We start from the raw sequence: 21,039 nt of genomic DNA, 5'->3' as shown, positions 1-21,039 counted from the left end.
CAGGTGTGAGCTACTGTGCCCAGAAAGCACTCATATTTTAAGCAAGTGTCCTTTCTGCAGTCTGTGCTTGACTCAGGCGTGAGTCACAGTGTTACCTGTAAATTCAATGTTAATGAATCAACAATATATATTATATATCTTGATATGGAAACACACATATGACAGGTTATATAATGATTGATTAACAAAAAAAATTATAATCAGAGGCTTACAGGAATCTAATTCTGCATTTCTCCTAGGAGCAATGTTTCAGTATTCTCTAATTCAGTGTACTCTGTAACTTTATAGAACATGTCTACTGTGAATAATTAGAATCAGCTGTATATAGGAAATACAGGAACTGTATATATGTAGTTACTGATAAAAATAAATGTGGTCTGTGAGGAGTTTTGCAATAACAAAACAAAACCCTGAATCTGATCAAGCAATACTCTACTACTAATTTACAGGAAATAAATTATCTATGTATATGTATATACATATACTTCCTAGTCTGTCCACTGAAAAGATATAGAAAAAATGGCTACCTAGGAGTAATGAGCCCTCTTAGTTGCCATATTGTGACTAAATTCTAGATTTAGAACTGGCTTTTTGGATAAGTATCCAGTTCAAGGCACAGGACAGGAGATGTACAAGACGAGCCCAGAACAGTTTTATCAAAAGAACACAAACTCTAACATGATTAAGTTCCCACTAAATAAGCCTGGGACAATATGAGCATCAGAAAGAATAACAACTCCTATGAAGTACTTCAAATATAGTCATGCACTGCATAATTATAAGGACTTTGGTCAATGACACACTGCACATTGAACAGGGGTTTCATAAGATTATAATGGAGCTGAAAATTGTATTGCCTAATATTTATTACACTATACATTTATTTGTTATTTCAGAGTATATTCCTTCTACTTATATATTAAAAAATTAACTGTAAACAGCCTCAGGCATGTCCTTCAGGAAGTATTCCAAAAAAGGCATTGCTATTGTGGAAGACGACAGCTCCAAGGCTTTCCAATGAGACAAGATACGGAAGTGGAAGACAGTGATATTGATGGTCCCAATCCTTTGTGGGCCTAGGCTAGTGTGTGTTTGTTTTTGTTTTTTGACAAAAAAAAGTGTAAAAAGTTAAAAATTAAAACATTAAAAATAGAAAAAGCTATGAGGATGTAAAGTAAGAATATTTTTGTACAGCTGTACAATGCGTTCACATTTTAAGCTGTTACTATAAAAGAGTCAAAAAGTTAAAAAGATAAAAAGTTTTATAAAGTAAAAAAGTTACAGTCAGTTATGGTTATTATTGAAGAAAGAAATCATTTTTTTTTTTTTGAGACAGAGTCTTGCTTTGTTGCCCAGGCCAGAGTGCTTTGTTGCCCAGGCCAGATCTCGGCTCACTGCAACCTCTGCCTCCTGTGTTCAAGCGATTCTTCTGCCTCAGCCTCCCCAGTAGCTGTGATTACAAGTGTGTGCCAACATGCCTGGCTAATTTTTAGGAATTAGAAATTTTGTCTTTTTAGAAACAGGGTTTTGCCATGTTGGCCAGGCTGACCTCAAACTCTTGACCTCGTGATCCACCCACCACAGCCTCCCAAAGAGCTGGGACTGTAGGGGTGAGCCACCATACCCAGCCAGAAATATTCTTTAATAAACTTAGTATAGCCTAAGTTAATAATGTTTATAAAACCTACGTAGTGTGCTGTAATGCCCTAGGCCTTTACATTGTCTCACCATTCACTCATTGACTCAGCCAGAACAACTTCTAGTCCTGCAAGCTCCTTTCATGGTAAGTGCTCTATACAAGTGTACCATTTTTAATCTTTTATATCATATTTTTACTGTACCTTCTCTATGTTAGATACACAGATACTTGCCATTGTGTTATAATTGCCTAACATATTCAGTACAGTAACATGCTGTCCAGATTTGTAGCCAAGGAGCAATAGGCCATGCCCTATAATCTAGATGTATAGAAGGCTATATAGCATCTATGTTTGTCCTAATACACTCTATGATGTTCTCATGATGAAATTGTCTAGTGACAGATTTCTTAGAACATTTTAAGTGACACATAACTGTATGTTTAAATCTATGAGTTCATATAAGTATAAAAATGTCCAACAATAACTTTATTGTCACCTTTGGAGGATGCTGAACAATGGAATCATTATTTTGAAAACTGGTAAATAAATAGAAGTAAGTGTTTCTCATGTGAATTATTTCTCAAAAGAAGACATACAAATGGTCAACAGTTGTATGAAAAATGTTCAACATCACCAATCATCAGGGAAATGCAAATTGAAACCACAATGAGATCATCTTGCCCCAGTTAGAATGGCTATTACTAAAAAGACAAAAATAAATGTTGGTGAGGATGTGTGCAGAGCTTATAGCTTGCAGTGAATGCCAAGACAGTTCCAGCTGAGCAGGGCTAGGGCGTAGCTCTTCTGAGAGAGTCTGCCCCAGCATCCGTCCACCAAGTATTTATTGAAAGGGCTTGTATTAACTACAAACATCCACTAGATGGTCCTTTAAGGTGGGTTGCTGAGGCACCTGTGACCTTGTACACACTCAAACTCCATTCTCAGGAAGCTGTTTTCAGCATTCCTTATCACACCACACACTTCACTCCCTATCCTGTTTTCAGAGTCAAGGAGTTTCATTCCCATGCACAACTAACATACACAGTGCCTATTGCCATACCCCAACCTCAAATGTCTTCTACATAAGCTTTAGTATGTTTCTATGTACGCTTTACATCTCCCGCTTGTTTAATTCTTAGAGCATGCTGGTCATCCAATACAAGGTAAGTTTCTATCATTCTTCTCTGGTCATAGATGTGTCAGGTGGCAGCACAAAGCCATCTGCAGATGCCTAGCAAACACAGAGTAAGTATAGCGGCCATCACCCAAGTGCGTATGTTTAACCCAGATAACCAAGTGTTCCAGTGTAACCACTGAAAGCCTTCTTGTAATTGCTGAAGGGTACTTGTTTGTAATTGCTGCGACCATTCTTCAAGTTGTTTCTTTAATTCACATTCAAGAGTAGAAATTTGAGAAGACAAACAGTATGATAAGCCCCTTGCAAATGTGATTTTCTAAATAACTGCAAGGTGGAATCTCCTTCCCAATTCCAGGTTAAATTTACAGGGAGCCACAATTCTGCTCACCGTATTAAGATCATGACATAGGTTATATTTAACTGTATAACACTTTGGTGAGATAAACATGTAGCATACCAACTACTAGAAGAGACTTTAGTACTATATAAGGATTGACTCTGCTCTCTGTAAGGAACACCTTGCCCAAACAGAAGTACATAGGATTATGTAGTACAAATCAAGACTGTATCACTAACATTATTCTGCAAAGAGAGGGTATGGTTGCCACCACTAGGAATGTACTCACCACGTGAAAGAACTAGTTAAAAAGGGAAGGCTTGGTCTCCAAATTTGGGTGTGAGCAGGGCTTGAAGCTTGTTTCCCTTTTAGTTGTTAATACTGGTCTGAAAGCCCATTCTCTGATCAGGTGATAGAACTATTGGAGGGACTCCCAAATCCAATAGTCTGATTTGCAGACCCCAATCAAGTAAGGTGTCATAGTCAAACGGAGGCCCTTCGTGTGGCATTGGTTGTCCAATGGAGACCAACGGACAACCTCAAACTTATGTCGCCATTCCCTACTCGGATGGCATATAGGAAGGTCAGGCACTTGTGTAGCTTCATTAGAGATCTTAGTAAGATTAGCAGTAACAGCAGAAATAAAGGTCAAATTTGCAAGCTTAGCATCCCTTTTAGGCTGCTAGTAAAGATACTCCTGAAGAATAAGAGTAACACACTTATTTGCTATTGTGGAAAAGCTAAGAGGGAGATTAGTAGGCAATAAAGTCAAGAAGTCATTAAGTTTAATCCATCTCAAATTTTCAGTTAAGGGGTAAGACAGCAGCATCCATTGACCACCAGTCCAAGAAGTATCATTAGATGACAAAGGGGTCAGCATCCCACCATGTAATAACATTAAAAACAGGGGGACTCAGAACATGACTCGAATAAACATGTTCTTGAGCTGATTCTACTTGGCAAAGGACAAGAATTACCAGCCATCCTAACATCCATGTCTGTCTTACTTTCTCAGAAGTTTCCCCAGTTATCACCAGATACGTAAGAAGCCAGTTCTCTGCAGTTGCAGGGGCTTTCACGGCGGCTAGCTGGATAGTTGCTTGTTGATCCAATTTATTAGCTGTCCTCAGGTAATGTCAGGCACCTGCTGAGTCGTCGCCATCATTGTTGGTCGATTCTCCAACAACAGGTCCTACTCTCCAGGAGAGAGCCCATATTCCCCCTTTTTTGTTTATTAAGATATATTTTAATAGTTTGATGAGATTATTCAATAATGGCCTGACTAGTTAAGTTATAGGGGATGCCAGTTTTGTGTTGCATGTGCCAAAGTTTCAATGCATATGTAAATTGAGCACTAAGATAGTAAGGTCCATTATTAGTTTTTATAGTTTGTAGAAGGCCTAAAATTATAACATTTAAACAAATGAGCAATTGTGTCTTTAGTTTTTTCTCCAGTTCAGTTGGTGGGGGAGGGGGGTAGCATGTATTAAGCTTGTATCAGTGTCCACAGTAACATGGAGAAATTTGAAACATTTAAAAGGTGGATACTGAGTAACATTAGTTTGCTAGACAGCATTAGGCACGAGACCTCATGGGTTAGCACCAAACCCAAAGGAAAAAGGAGAGAGAGAATGCCATTGGCAATTAGGACAAATTTTAATAATAATGTGAACTTGACCAAGTGTTACATGAAACTGTTGTTTAAGACCGTGGGCATTCGGATGAAAAAAGCATGATCAGCTTGAGCTCACCAAAATGCAGGAAAGTCTGCAAACCACATTTGTGGTTGTGCCAAGCACCAGCTCGAGCCTTCCCTTCTGATAAGGGACCAGATAACCTAGAATGAGAGCAAATACATGTGATATAAAGATGGTGAGGATGGGCACAGAGGAGCTATTGCACTGCAAGAAACAAAACTAATAGAGATTCATTAGTAATGCCCGTCACATGTGCAAAATCTAAATGAGTAATAAAATACTATACGCCACATAAGCAGAATCACTAACTATATTTATGTCTTGGTGAGAAAAAAGTTTGTAAGGCCAATGTTAGGGCACCTACCTCTGTCTGTTGCGTAGTTTTAAAATGTTCCTGGATTTTATGTTGCCAATTTTGCATGGCATCTTGCCACACTACAGCTGTCTTTTCAGTTTTTCCTGAACCATTTGTAAAGACAGTGGTGGCATAAAATAAAGGCTCAGAGACAACAATAGATACAAATTTAACAGGCACAGTTTGTAAAAAGTTCAGGAGCTTAGAGGCTGGTAAACGGAAGAGATATTACCAATAAAGTCAGCCATTTCTACTTGCCAATCAAGATCACAAGCTAAGAGAGTATGAAATTGTTCCTTGCTTAATGGCAGGAAAAGAGTAGCAGGCTCGTATCTTGACAATTGGACACAACGTCAGCGCCCCTTTATGAGAAGAGAAGCTATTAAATCTGTAATCTTTTGTATATGTTTAGAGGGGTTATGAGACAGGTAAATAGCACGTAAAATACAGAAATGGCAGAAGATGAAGCCTATCTGCTAAACTAAGGTATGGAAGGTTTTAGGGACAAGCTCCCTCAGAAAACGCCCTCTGTGCAAGCTGACCCCTTCCCCCCACTCTGATTGTTCTGCAGCTGCATTCCTAAATCCCTACCCAGGTGTCACATCAAGGCGGCCAGATATGTTACAATTAAGCAAAGACTGATTACAGCCATCCAAGCTGCTGGAGGGAGGACAGGGAAAACAAATGTTGGTTATCCACACTTGTAAATTCCTGTTTGACACATATCTGTAAAAAATCCTGGTTTCTCTTAAAAAAAAAAAAAAAACTGCCACCACAAAAGTCACAGGATGATGTATTGTAGGTCTGCTACAAGTTGACAAACTATCTCTGTGCCTGTTGTCAGTGGATAGATTATCTCAGTCCTGAAACTCCCTTATGCCCCTCTCACCCCATATAAACCCCCTGTTTTGTAAGCTTGGGGCTGCGTCCTCTGTTACGGAGCAGGCTGGCAGGTTAATAAAACTTGCTTGCCTGACTTTGAGCCTATCCTCCTTTCTCTCGGCCAACTTTACAGAAGGGATAGATACTGTAAGTGACTCCTACCATATTTTCTGGCCTTAGAAACTTATTAGAACGTAACTGCAAGTCTCCAGGATAATAAACCTGCACTGAGTTAACTTAAGTGTGTAAAAAAAAAAAAAAAGAAAGAAAAGAAACCATTTTACAATGTCCTTAGGTGCTGGCCATTTTCCTGCATTAGCCTTTAGCTGGAATGTCTTAGAAGTGAGCTTGGGAAAGTAGGGCTGTGGCCAATTTCTTCCCATATGCTTTGGGCTCCTTAGGTAGCATCTCTTTTTAATAGCCTACACCTGTTGTGGCTCTTGCCCCGAGAGGAAGGAAGACTACACGTGGTAGCAAGAGGTCAGAGAATGGCCAGGTGGTAAAGTGTGTGTGTAGGCGCAGAGGCAGAAGGCAGGAGGGTTACAGGCTGGAAGAAGACCACTCCCCTCATCCTCCAGACCACCCAGGCTTGGACCCAACCCTTTTTAGGTAAGGTACTGAAAATATACTGGGGTTTTGTTATTTTTACTACCCCCAAGCAGAGAGGCTCAGAGGAGGAGCAGACAATGCAGCACGGGGTCTGTTTCAAAGTTTCCCAGCCACAGTGTTTTTAAACATTTTATAAAAAGGCAAAACAAACATTCCTTATTGCTGCATCTATCTTCTGAAGATGACAGCAGCTGGCAGAACTCATCTACCTCAGCCTAGCTGGCATTTAACATATGACTACAGAAGAGCTCCCCTTATTAGCGGGCTTCTCCCCCAGAGCTCTGCACTCCAGGCGGCTCCACACTCCTCAGCCCACCTTAGGCTGATAAGGTCCAGGGTGCCCATGGACTGTTTCTTAGCCCTTTCCGTAGGGAAAACAAGGAATTGCTTGTCAACTGGGACATGCCAGGGGTGGCAGGGAAGGGCAGAAGTAGGCAAAGCAGCAGCACAGCAAGCAGCACGCCACTTTCTGGGCACAGTTACTAAGGCGCGTGACCATGGTGAGGAGGAGCCTCAGGGCCGAGCTGGAGCTGCTGTAGCCACCTGGGGACTCGGTCTGTGCCTCTTGGCCTCCTCTCTGTCACTGTAAACCCAGGAAGGGGCAACTTGCCTAGACTGTCGGTGACTAAATGGGTACTCCAGAGCATCTTACCAACTCTCCTGCCCCAGGCCTCTGTGGGCAGCAAGAAAGCCAAAGCTATCTGGGATAAAACCCAGGAGGCAGCATGCGACTTTCCCTTATACTCCAGGAAAACAGAAAAAAGACAAGGCCAGAAAGGCCGATGGTGGAAGTAGAAAGTGAGAACTTGCATGTTAGGAAGACATCATAATCAGCCACTTTCCTTCCCTCCTGGAGGTGCCTCTCCAGCAGGGAAGTTTGTCAAGGAGACATGGCCACCTGATCATATATATGTTAGCTGACTGGGGGTCTTATCCAAGAACCCCCCAAGGTTGTCCCTTGGGCAGCCTTCAGTCTCCTCAAGGGGGATGGGAGACATTGCTGCCTGAACAGGGCCAACAGATGCAGGTCCCTTTAAGGGTGCAGGAAAAGAGGGCAATAAGTTCTCTGTAGGGGGAGAAAAAGGCTCTGGTCCATCTTATCCTCACTAGAAAAAATCTCTTCCTTACTGCCCATAGAAGGAAATGAGGGTGAGAGAGGAGTTTCTCCCTGTTCTGGTTCCTGCTTTTCCTTCTCCTTTAAATCTACTGAATCCCCTTCAGGTGGAGAAGATGGGTGGTCTGACTCACCGCAATCTAGTAGATAAAGAGGCTACAACACAGCGTACCAGTGCCCAGGTGGTCAAAATAGTAATGTTAATAAAATGACTTTGCTTATATCCTCTTTTCAGGCAGTGACCTACCTGCTCCCTTAACTCTAAATCTAAGGTTCCTTGATCAGGAAACCAAGGACATTCCTGCCAAGTTAAGAGCACAAGCTTGTGCAGAGCTCCAGGCTCTGCAGTGCACTGAATAGCCTTAAGTAGCTGTTGCACTGTTTAAAAAAATACTTTCTGCTCTTTGGTCATTTCTTGACCCGTGATAACCTAGCCCCTGATATTTTATGCATGCATCCTGTCCTCCTGATGGGAGTCAGAACTGTCCCTTACCAGGATTGCCTGAAAATTTATGAGCTCTCCTACTTGATGTGTTAGTTCAAGGTGACCGCACCAGTTGCAGAGCTTATAACTTGCAATGAACACCAAGAATGAAGTACTCAGACAGTTCTAGCTGAGCAGGGCTAGGGAGTAGCTCTTAGAGAGTCCACCCCAGCATCCATCCACCAAGTATTTATTGAAAGGGCTTGTATTAACTACAGACATGCTCTAGATGGTCATTTGAGGTGGGTTGCTGAGGCACCTGTGGCCTTGTACACACTCAAACTGCATTCTCAGGAGGCTGTTTTCCGTGTTCATTATCACACCATACTCCACTCCCTGTCCTGTTTTCAGGGTCTAGGAGTTTCATTCTCAAGCACAAATAACATACAGTGTTCCAGTCATGCACAAATAACACACAGTGCTCTGGTATCTTTCCATATCCCAACCTCAAATGCATGTACATAAGATTGAATATGTTGTGGTGCACCCCCCACATTGTGGACAAAGAACTGTAATACACTGTTGGTGGGAATGTAAATTAGCACAGCCTCTATGGAAAACAGCATGAAGATTTCTCAAAACACTTAAAATAGAACCACCATCTATCCAGCAATTCCACTACTGGGTATTATCCAAAGCAAAATAAACTGCATATCAAAGGGATACATGCAGTCCAATGTTTATTGCAGCACTATTCACTGTAGCCAAGATATGGAATCAGCCCAAATGTCCATCAGTGAATGAGTAGATAAAGAAAATGTAGTATATATACACAATGGAATACTATTTGACTGTAAAGAATAAAATCATATCATTTATAGCAACATGGATGGAACTGGAGGTGATTATGTTAAGTGAAATCAGCCAGGCACAGAAAGACATATATTGCATATTCTCATATTTGGGAGCTAAAAAGTTGATCATGTGGAACTAGACAGCAGAATGATAGACATCAGAGACTGACAGGATATGTGGGTAGGAGGAGGAATGAAGAGAGGTTGGTTAATGGGTATGAACATATAGTTAGATAGAAGAAATAAGTTCTGATGTTCAATAGCAGAGTAGGGTGGCTATAGTTAACAACAATGTATTGTATATTTCAAAACAGCCAAAATAGAGGACTTGAAATGTACCCAACACTTAAAAGTGACACTTTAGTGATCGATACTCTAAATAGCCTGACTTGATCATCACACCTTCTATACATACATGTATAGAAGGTGTGATGATCAAGTCAGGCTATTTAGAGTAACAGAGTAAACGTATTTATGGGGTACTTGTGAAATTCTGTTACTCTAAATAGCCTGACTTGATCATCACACCTTCTATACATGTATGTATGTATAGAATGTGTGATGATCAAGTCAGGCTATTTAGAGTAACAGAATTTCACAAGTACCCCATAAATACGTACAAACATAATGTATCAAAAAAAAATTTAATTGAGAAAATACAGAGTACGGTTATGTACAGTGTACAATATACTGCTAAGTTTGGTCTCTTTATATAATCAGAAAGATCAGAAGAGAAGGCACCACAACTTTAACAGCACTTATCTATATGTGATGAATTATAGATTATATTATACCTTTCTGTAGCTTATAAATTATTCAGTGCTTCTCTTGTTTTATTGTATAATCACTAAGAAAGAATACGCATTTTTCACAAAACAAACTCAGAGGCACCTAAGATACACTGAAAAGTATACAGACTCTCCAAATTATGATGGTTTGACTTATAATTTTTCAACTTTACGATGGTGTAAAAGTAATATGTATTCAGCAGGACATTACTAAATTACATGAGATGTTTAACATTTTATTATGAAATAGATTTTGTGGGCTGGGTGCAGTGGCTCACACATATAAGCCTAGCACTCTGGCAGTCCGATACAGGTGGATCACCTGAAGTCAGGATTTCGAGACCAGCCTGGCCAACATGGTGAAACCCTTTCTCTACTAAAAATACAAAAATTAGCTGGGCGTGGTGACACATGCCTGTAATCCCAGCTACTGGGCAGGCTGAGGCAGGAGAATCACTTGAACCCAGGAGGCAGAGATTGCAGTGAGCTGAGATCGTGCCAATGCACTCCAGCTTAGATGACAAGAGTGAAACTCCATCTCAAAAACAACAAAAACAATGAACAAACAAAAAATAAAATAGGCTTTATGTTGGATGATTTTGTCCAACTATTGGCTAATATAAGTGTTCTGAGCACATTTAACGTAGGCTAGGTTAAGCTATGATGTTTGGTAGATTCAGTGTATTAAGTGCATTTTCAAATGATTGATAATACTAAATTTACAATGGGGTTATTGAGATGTAACCCCATCCTACATCAAGGAGCATCTGTGTTTGAGGAGTCAGAAAGCATGGACGTAAGCCAGTTAGCTCAGTGGTCCACAGTACATTTCTCTTCTGGGCCTGATGTTCTTATCTAGAAAATAGTCACGGTAATTATACAGTTGTTATGTAAATTAAATTAAGGAAATAAGCCTTGCATATACTATACATTCAATTATAGGTCGTTTCCCTATAACAAAATTTAACTAAAATTTTGTTGTATTTATTTGTCTTTTTTATTTTCATATAATATAGGTAATAGTTTGCAAAGACTTCTGTACTCCTGAATGTAATACTGCATTTTCAAACATAAGGGAAACATTTATTGGAATGGTATAAAACCTTGATTTTGTAGTATTCTTTGTATTGTCTTGGTTTTAATAGCTTGACTTCAAGCCAATAAAATACTCATTCATGCAGAAATTATTGTTTCTTACATGGAAAGAAGCATTGGAGAATGAAATAATAAATAAGATATATTTGCTGTCATAAAGGATACTTCACTCATATTACCAACAAATGCACAAATGTCTTAGGTTCCATAGGGACAATAATACAATTTTAGAGTCCAGAAATTGCTTACATTTACACAAAGATTTTTCATCTCAATTTAAAAGGACAATGACCAAATTTATGCAAAGGCTTTCTGTGAACTCTGGAGCTAAGAAAGAAAGTGAAAGGTTTGGTTTTGCAATCGGGCTTCCTTCTATTTGCCATAGTTTATTAATTAAAAATGAATAAAGTCAATTTAGCAAATATTTATTGAGTACCCATTATCAGCAACAAACTGTGTTGGGAAGAGTAGAAATATGAAGAACAATGGACTTTTTATCTTCAAGGAGATTCAAGTTTTAGGAAGTTAAACTATAAAAAGCTTAATCATTTAAAAATATTTATTTACTATTTTAAAACAGCTAAATAACTTGCATACCATGTCAAAAGGATCTCAGGGGAAGGAGAGGTAGTTCAAGCTGGGACAATTTTGGAAAATTGGAACTTCAAATGGGTCAATGAATAGAATTAGACCAGACAGAGAATTGCAAGAGTATGATGTACTGGTTGGGTAAAATATTGTGAGAAAAGTGCAAAGGTAGACTACATAGAAGGCATGTTTAGGGAACAGCAAGTAAAGTATCTACAAAAGTCATTTTAAGGATTCTCAGGAGACAAGAACATCTTGAAAAATTTGGGACCAAGTTTTAAAGGTCTCAGAAGTCTGAGTAATTATGGCTTTTTCCTATCACTGTTGTAGCATTACTGCAGATTTTTTTTTTAAAGGTGACTTGAAGTAGTGTGTTAGGATATTAATCTGGAAGGAAGTATGTAAAATTCAAGACGGTCATTTAGAAGGTCTTGTAGTCACATTGTTATCAGGAAATAAAGGCTGGAATAAGTGTTGCAATTTTGATCAAACAGTCCACAGAATTATCAATGTAGAGATGAAGAGGCAATTGCTGGTCACGGTGGCTCATATCTGTAATCCCAGCACTTTGGGGGCTGAGGCAGGTGGATTGCCTAAGCTCAAGAGTTGGAGAACAGCCTAGACAACATGGCGAAACCCTGTCTCTACTAAAAATACATAAAGTTAGCTGGGCGTGGTGGCGCAAGCCTGTAGTCTCTGCTACTGAGACTGAGGCGTGAGAATCGCTTAAACCTGGTAGGCAGAGGTTGCAGTGAGTTAACATTGGGCCACTGCACTCCAGCCCAGGTGACAAAGGGAGATTCTGTCGCCGAAAAGAGAAAAAAAAAAGATGAAGGAACAATGTTACTAAGGTACTAAAAAAGAAGCCTGGGTAACATAGTGAGAAATAAAATAAAATAAAATTACCGGGGCTTGATGATGCTCCCTGTAGTCCTGGCTGCCCAGGAGGACAAGGTGGGAAGATTACTTTAGCCCAGGAAGTCAAGACTGCAGTGAGCTGTGGTTTCGTCCCGGTACTCCAGCCTGGGCAACAGAGCGAGACCCTGTCTAAGAAAGAAAAAGAAAAAAATAGAGTTACAGCAGTTCTTCTGAGATACTTATGTGTGCATTTTCTCTAATAAATGCAATAGCATCTCCATCCAGGTAGGGAGAAATTGGAGCATACTTCTTCGTATGGTTTTCTTAAAGGGTAGCAGTAAAATGAAATGAAATCTCTTACACTACTTTCTCTTATCATTTGTATTTTGTATTATGAAAATGTTCCAGTTTGTAATACTTGAGAAAGAATCCATGAGCTATTGACCTAAACTAAACTGTAGAGTCAGCTTTTGGACAGAAAATGTTGCTCTCTTCTCTGAGTTAAACATTCTCAGAAGTTCTTGGTCTTTAAAACATCTTTAGAAAAATTGATAAAACTGGAATCTTTCAGCGGTAATTTTCAAATGTCATAGTCTCTACTAGTAAAAAGGAATTTTTTTTCATGATTTATTGATATCTCTCAGGTCTAGAATCATTATCTAGGATTTATCTCTATGAAATACGCAGTAGCATAATTTATTGCATAATTAATGTTTTCCATCAATCTTGCCTTTCAATTTGGAAGTCTCCAACAGGACATATTTTAATGATAAACAGTAAGACATGCCAGCCTTTCTATCAGTTATGTTATATGTACTGAATATTAAGGTGTTGTTCATTGTTTACTCAATGATCATATTTCGTTATAGTTACTATCATTTAGTTCAACTCAGTGCCAGACTGCCCACTGAATGCTGTATACAAATCAACCACTGAATGTAGCTGGATGTATTTTAGGCTTTCAAATGAAAGTATTGTCTCAACCCACTTCAATTTATTTTGATTTTCCACTAATCTATGAAGTCCTATCTGGAAACATCATGATATAATGTAAAGAGCATTGAGTATGGCGTGGTGTAGTGATATATTCATAATTATGTGGATTTATGTACATTATTTAAATGTCATTGTGTACGTATGAGGCAGGCACAGTGCAAGGCTCTGAGAATGGTACACAAAGAAGATAGAACTTCGCTTGAAGATACGGAGAGCTTAATGAGAGTGGAGAGTGGAGGTATGGCAAGCAAGGTCTCAGAAAGCTATTGAAATTAAATTAGGTAATGTGTATCGAGTACACAGACCAACAAGGGCAAGGTTGTAACTATTAGTTGTCTCTTTCCAAATGTTACCTATTTGGCTTCTTTATAGCAGACCCAATTTTATATAGTGATAATTTGGTAGAACTCCAAATTGCGTTGGTAAGTGGAGTTTTGCTGGACACGAAATCTTATTTAGGGCAAGGTTTGAGTCTGAACTATTCTATCTATGTATTCTCCTTAATATGCAGTTTGGGTTTCACTAAAGAGAAGCAATTTTTCAAATATCTAATAGAATTTCCTGCTTATTTGAATTTAACATATTAATCATCTGCCTTTCTTTTGAATGTAACTCAAGGGAATGTGGAACAGGCAACCTTGAAATGTATTAAATTATTAGCTGGCATAATTTTTGACAATGCCTGTACAACTATACAAGGTGTTCATAACACTCAAAGGATCTTAATTTTCTTGTAAGTAGGAAATAAACTGCTCATGTTTTTAGACCTAAGTGTTTTAAACTCTTTATGGTCTAAATTTCATCTCAAATACTCTAGATGAAAACCAAATGGGCCACTGGCAAATCAAGATGAAGGAATTTGAATGCCTGTGACAGCCTATGGTATTCTATTAGAAGATGAAGACTATTTTCTCTCAAGCAGTTTACAATAATTTAATATTATGAGGTATTCTTTGAATTCAAAAACCTGCCCCCAATAAGACACAATATTTGAATAGCAAACCTCACTACTTATTTATCTGGCACTTGAACTTAAAATGTGCCTGGGTCCCAAAGGAGCTAGACATCTGTTAATACAAAATATAGCCATGTCTATATTAATAAATATGAATGTTTATTAATATAAATATGAATATAATACTATAAATATAATAAACATGAATGTTCATTAATATAACCATGGCCATATATATATATATTTTTGAAACTTAAAGAAAAATTTATTGAAGAGCTGAAAATTTCTAAAAGATTGACTTTTTTAGAAAACTAGCTACACAGTATATTGCATCTCTCATGTTAAAATGTGCATTAGACACAAATACAAAAACCATGAAACAAGCCACCAGTCTTCAACAATTTGAGCAAAGATAAAATGAACCATGGATATATTTAATAATGCAATTTGTGGTAGACAGTCAAGTTTATTTAATCAGTGAAAGAAAAACATAGAATAAGTATTTGTGCATATACAAGTTTTATCTACCATATTTACTTACATATATCCCCTTTTAGAGCCAAGATTCTGCCTTTTAAATTATGATAATTGATAACAATCATACAATCCTCCCACCTCAGTCTCCTGAGTAGCTAGGACTATAGGCACAGGCCAACTGTGGCTGGCTAATAATTAAAAAAATTTTTTTTTGTAGATATGAGGTCTTGCTATGTTGCTCACACTGTCTCAAACGTCTGGGTTCAAGCAGTGTCCCTGCCTGGGCCTCTCAAAGTGTTGGGATTACAGGCATGAGCCGCTGCACCCAGCCCCAAGATCAACAACTTAAGGGTTGATCTTCTGAAATCTTTGTAACATCAGGTAAAAAGCAGATCGGAGTGGGATTGCCTGCACTTTTTGTGCTAAGAGTTTAGTTCCCCTCTCTAGAAGAGTATCACCAGGATTTACAATTTTTGTAAAACGTAAGCAGTGTATTTCCACAGAAACCAGTAACTTGTCAAGGGAAACATCTGATAGGTATTTTCTTAACAAAATGATCAAACTTAGCTTTTCCAACAGAATGAATAAAATATCCTTTTTTACCTTTGAATGCGATACATGAGAAGCTTAAAACATCACCCGTATAATATTCTGGAATTTTAAAAAGTGGCATCTACTCATCAGAAAACAATCCAAATTGTAAGACATATTGTGAAACAAGTAGTCCTTACTCTTCAAAATGTCATTGATGTAAAAAGACACAAAGAGCTGGTGAACTGATTAGATTAGAGGAAACTAAAAAAATATGACAACTCAATTCAATGTGTGACTTTGGATTAATTCTTAGATGAGAAAAAGAAAATAAAAAAGCTACAAGAAATGCATTATTGAAACAATTGGGAAAATTTGAACATGGACTTTATCTTAGATACTAGGTGTAAAAATAATCAATATTAAATTTCCTGAATGTGATTATCACATTGTGGTTAGGTAGGTATGTCAGAATACATTTTCCTTTTGGAGATACATGCTGAAGTATTTGGGGATGAAGTGTCGAAGTCTGCAGATAACTCTCAAATGAGAGAAAAAAAGATATATATATGTATATATATACTGAAAGATAAATGAGATGAAATGCTAAAACTGGCAAGTCTAGGTGAATAGCAAACAGGTAATCATGTATTATTCATCTGACACTTAAGAATGTGTAAGATTTCTCAAAACAAAAAATTTGCAAAATGCACATATAAACCAGAGAAAATTAGATTGAGTACACAACATAAAGTAGTGTGAATTTGGTTGTTATTAATTGTATCATGTTTAATTCTCATTTTAATAAGAAATATATATTTGAGACAGCTTCCCTCTGCCATCCAGTGTGGAGTGTAATGGCATGATCATGGCTCACTGCAGCCTTGATCTCCTGGGCTCAAGCAGTCCTCACATCTCAGCCTCCCAAGTTGCAGGAAATACAGGTGCACACCACCATGCCTGGCTATTTTTTTTTTTTTTTTTTTTTTTGGTAAAGATGAGGGGTCTCACTATGTTGCTGAGACTGGCCTGGAACTCTTGAGCTCAGGCAATCCTCCTGCCTGGGCCTCCCAAAGTGCTGGAATGACAGCCATGAGCTACCGTGCCTGGACAAGAGATACTTTTAAATGTCATATTTTCAAACTGGATGAAATCCATTGATAATATAACACAGTTACAGATATAATTCAAAGGGTCAATATAATGCCCTCACTGTAACATAAAAGAGAACAAAAGATTATATTGTTCAATGGGCTAATTCTTGGGCACAACTACACTTTTAGAATGCCACCACAAATTTCCAGAATTTCCCCTAGAGGGTGGTACTGTCCTTGTAGTGTACAACTGCATTAAGTGCTAGTGAAGCAGGGATATTACCCTGAGACATTACTGAGGCTACAACATGACCATGTGCATTTGCTGAATGAGTAAGAAGGCCCATGGAATATCAATCTGCATACATTAATTGCCCTGAGGGTTTTGAGTTTTTAGCTGTATTCTGAGGGATAATTAGGGGGTGAATGAGTTACAGATGAACTATGGAAAGGGGTACAGGGTGTCTTGGTTCCCATAGACTTTGTTTAAATTCTTTGGAGGAATGAAGTCCTGGGTAAGAGCTGAAAACTCTGTTTTTTCCTAGGGTTTCAGAAGGGAATGTAGACACCAATATGTTGTTTACTGATATGTTGACAACACAGCTGAATGCAATTTATTTTGTCTACATTGGTTTCTCAAAATTATACCATGGAGGAAATCTTTTCCCATGCCCTGGATGAAACTTGGCAGCTCATAGCTTTTCTGATTAACATTATTGTTACCTAATAGTGGATAACTCTAAGTTGCCCTGATTCAGTAATTGATTAATAAAACGTTTAGTCCAATATATTAGGAAATGCTTCATTCTAAGATAAATACTTCCGTTCCCTTCGGATTCTTCAGTTAGAACTTGCAGTGGGTGGTCCCCTACCCTCTCTGGAAGAGGGTGTGGTTGACTTTTTTCTTCATTTCCCCTCTTCTTTCCATTAGCTACTCGTATTTCTGACTGCTCCAGAGGGAGTTATAACTTGGAGTGGAAAAGCAGAAGATTGGTCAGAGAGTGTCACTGAATAGGTCTTAAGATAACTGTAGTCTCTCTGGGTCTAGCAGATATTGAAAGTGGACTGTGCTGTGGCTGTTTTCATGGCACTCTGGAGGTTCCCCACTGGTCCCACTGAAAGCTCTCTGCAGACTAGAGGTCAAGGAGGTAGAGTTGAGCTTTTGCTGTCTTCCTTTGGGGAATGGGTGGTTCTCACAACACTCAGTGGCTTTCTCCAAATAAATATTTTCACAAATCCTCTCTGACTTTCTGCTGCCTTGATTCTTTTATGTCCTTGATGTGTCTTTAGAATTATCCAACTTCCTTTCAAAGCATGCAACCCTTACTTTACTTTGGAGTTGTATCTATTTTATGATGGCCCCTAAGTGGAAACTCCCAATTTAACATTTCATTTTCCTTAGATTCCTGGGTAACGATGCAACAGTGCGGGAACCTAGAGATGGCGTAGTCAAATTTAAATTTGATTTTTGATTTTAGATTTTACGACTAGCTTTGTGATTGTGAACAAGTCACATAACCTATTTTAAAAATAAAAGTAGCATATCTTAATAGGGTTGACGTGGGCTATAAATAGGGTGTCCTGTAAATCATTTAAGCTAGAACATAGTAAGTTCTCGGTAACTTGTTGTTATTGCTGTTATCTTTCCCTTTTCTCTGAAGAACAATCTGACACCTTCAGAGCTGGCAGATTTAGGAGATAAGAAGAAATTTCCTTGGAATGGATATTAGTATTCTCATGGATGGCCCCCAAACTGTAGCAATGATGAAACACCCTCTGTGGCTTCGTAGGTATCAGACTTGAACCCAGGAACTGGAGTAATGGAGGTGACAGGGCCAACTATGAGTATCTAAGATATAACAAGGCAAGGCTTTGTGGGAGCAAAGTCCTGCGAGACCCTGCTGTGGGACGTTCCAGTGAAATCTGTGTTATCACTGATACAGTGAGCCCATCATCCCCACAGCCAGTGGTTCAAAGTGAAGAGAAGAGTGTATCAGATTTCCTAAGAGGCAGAATTGTGTTTTCTCTTCTTAAGGGGGAAACACTAAAATGGTTAGAATGCTTTCAGCTGCAAGCAGAAGACTACCTAAGAGTGACTTGTGAAATAAAGATTTTTAATTATCTAACATAACAAGCAGTGTAGGCAACTGTATGTGTTGGTACACTGACTGCACGAGGGTAAGGCCAGCCTCTCTGCAATTTTTTTTAGCCTTCCATCTTGGTCACAGAATAGTTTCTGCCTTTCCAGGCATCAGGTCTTCATCAAAAGCAGGAAGAAGAGGGACAAGTTGGTGTCAATCACGTATGTGCTTTTGTCAAGAAAGTTCAAGTTTTCTAGAACCACCTCCTACACTACTGAGACCTCTGTGTGTTTGCATCTTACTTATCAGGATCATGACACAAGGCCTTGACTACTAGCTGTAAGGAAGGTTGGGAAAGCCTCTCTGGGGTTGGGTGAGAGTGAAAGAGTTCAGAACAGGGGTGGTTTATCAACAGACAGAGTCTACCACAGATGCCATCATCTTCACTTGGGTGTGACCGTCATTCTGGATACTTCAGAAAACCAAAACCCCAGCAAATCTGGACAAGCTCCAGAAATTCTCCCACAACTTAGAGTAATATGGATACGAATGATGAAGAGAAAGTCAATATGGAATTACAGTTTAGAAATTCCAGAAGAAAAGACAGGTAGAAGGAGGAGAAGCAGCAGTCTGTTCAGTAGTGACACTGGCTCCTTGAACTGAGGATAGGCTATCAGATCAAAGGCGGTCACTGCAGATGAGGTAAAATTAATGAGTGTTAGCTCATAGTTGATACTGTTGAATTTCAAATTTTAAGAAGGAAAAAAGTCTAATATCGTCTAAAATCATCCAGCCTGAGGAAAATATATTATCAATACAAGAAGAAAAATCATGTAGGCATCAGATTTCTCCACAATATTAAAGGGTAGAAAATGGAAACAACAGCTACAGATTTCTGAGAGAAAATTATTGATTTAATAATTTCTAAACTGAAAGAAGACTTCACAAATAGTTTTCATACACGCACGGCTTTTAACTATTTCACTTATATATGTTCATGAAAAAATTACTCCCTCAATTTTTTAAGTTAAAAAGGAAATGCACCAAAAATAGGCAATGAAATACATAATAGAAAAGAAGTGGCAGGGCACGGTGACTCATGCCTGTAATCCCAGCACTTTGGGAGGCCAAGGCAGGTGGTCACCTGAGGTCAGGAGTTCGAGACCAGGCTGGCCAACATGATGAAACCCCGTCTCTGCTAAAATTACAGAAATTAGCTGGGCAGGGTGGTGTGCACCTGTAATCCCAGCTACTCAGGAGACTGAGGCAAAAGAATTGTTTGAACGCGGGAGGCAGGGGTTGCAGTGAGCTGAGATCATGCCATTGTACTCCAGCCTGGGTGTCAGAGCGAGACCCTGTCTCAAAAAATTATGTATATCATTAAGCAACAAAGTCACTAAAAGTTTATGTCTAAGTAACTGTTTTGGCTTTGAAACTTTTATGACTTAAATATTCTCTAACTAGAAAATATATGAAATAATGTAGATTAACATCTGAGATATTTAAAAGAAAAATTGTGAAGTCTGGAGTGGGAGGATGGAAAAGGGGAGGAAATAAATCAGCTAAATTTTTGATCTTTCACCAGTAAAAAGACAAATAATGGAATAAAATTATTTGTGGTATTAATAGACTCTTTCCTCTCCCCCAGCCCACGTAAGAAAATGTTATCTCGTTTGACAGACTTTCCTCTGCCTTATGTTACTGCCAAACTAGTTCCTGTGTTTGGTGACGTATAATTGGAAGATGTACAGGAAAGGATGCATCCTGAGATGCTGAGGTTATAGATTAGGAGAAATGAGGGAGCTAGAAAAAGTCAGATATTTCCCAGAATGGAATGGATCGATTTGAGGGCTTTTCTCCCTCTTTGGGTTTTGAGTTTGTGAATAAGAAGCCCTAGAGGGTGTGGGAGAAAACTGAATAGAAGAGGAAAGGACATTCAAGGTGTGTTCATGGGGGTTATGCATCAGAACCTCTTTACATCCTTTGAAAGATGAAGGTAGAAAATGCAACTCCTTAAGACTCCGTTGAGTCTTAAAACAGAGTTAGCCTTCTGATAAACTTTGCTTTATGATACTGTGCAGAGAATGAACCACAAAGATGACAGCTTCAGTAGGGTTACACCTGGGGGATTTGTCTAAAATTGTGGACCAAAAGCACAGCTTTCAGCTGAAATTCAGAATAAAACCATTGCTTTGTTACCAGAGTCAAGAGCACATTATTACCAGACTTTACAATAATAGTGGCAAGGAGAGAAACTCCAGCAGCAGCTGGGATAACACCAGTCATGCCCTGGTGGATGTGCTGAAATCTGAGTTGTAAATGATGTCTCATGGGGAATGGATGTGCCCGCTGCAGAACTAAACTCACATAGTGCTATGCAACTTCACTAAATCTAGAAAGTCGAAAGGAATCCTTTAAGATACAGTGCAATCAAAATTATGTTTTACTGCAGTGCCACAGATCCCCAGTTTCTCAAGCAGTTTGACCTCTGCAAATCCTCAGGGGAAGCCGAAGCCAGATCTAGAT

General features: G+C 38.8%; 1 long non-coding RNA gene across 1 annotated transcript; it reads left to right on the top strand.

Annotated features, from left to right (window-relative positions):
- Positions 1-9,072: 9,072 nt before the first annotated feature.
- Positions 9,073-16,524, top strand: LOC108316901. The gene is made up of 3 exons (XR_001830494.2): positions 9,073-9,402; positions 16,079-16,091; positions 16,513-16,524. It is a non-coding gene; the product is annotated as an uncharacterized LOC108316901 (long non-coding RNA).
- Positions 16,525-21,039: the final 4,515 nt, after the last annotated feature.

Source organism: Cebus imitator, unplaced genomic scaffold (genome assembly GCF_001604975.1).
Source record: "Cebus imitator isolate Cc_AM_T3 unplaced genomic scaffold, Cebus_imitator-1.0 Scaffold194, whole genome shotgun sequence".
Taxonomy (NCBI): Eukaryota; Metazoa; Chordata; class Mammalia; order Primates; family Cebidae; genus Cebus; species Cebus imitator.
The sequence above is the reverse complement of the archived record's forward strand: the minus strand, read 5'-3'. Positions and strand labels throughout refer to the sequence as shown.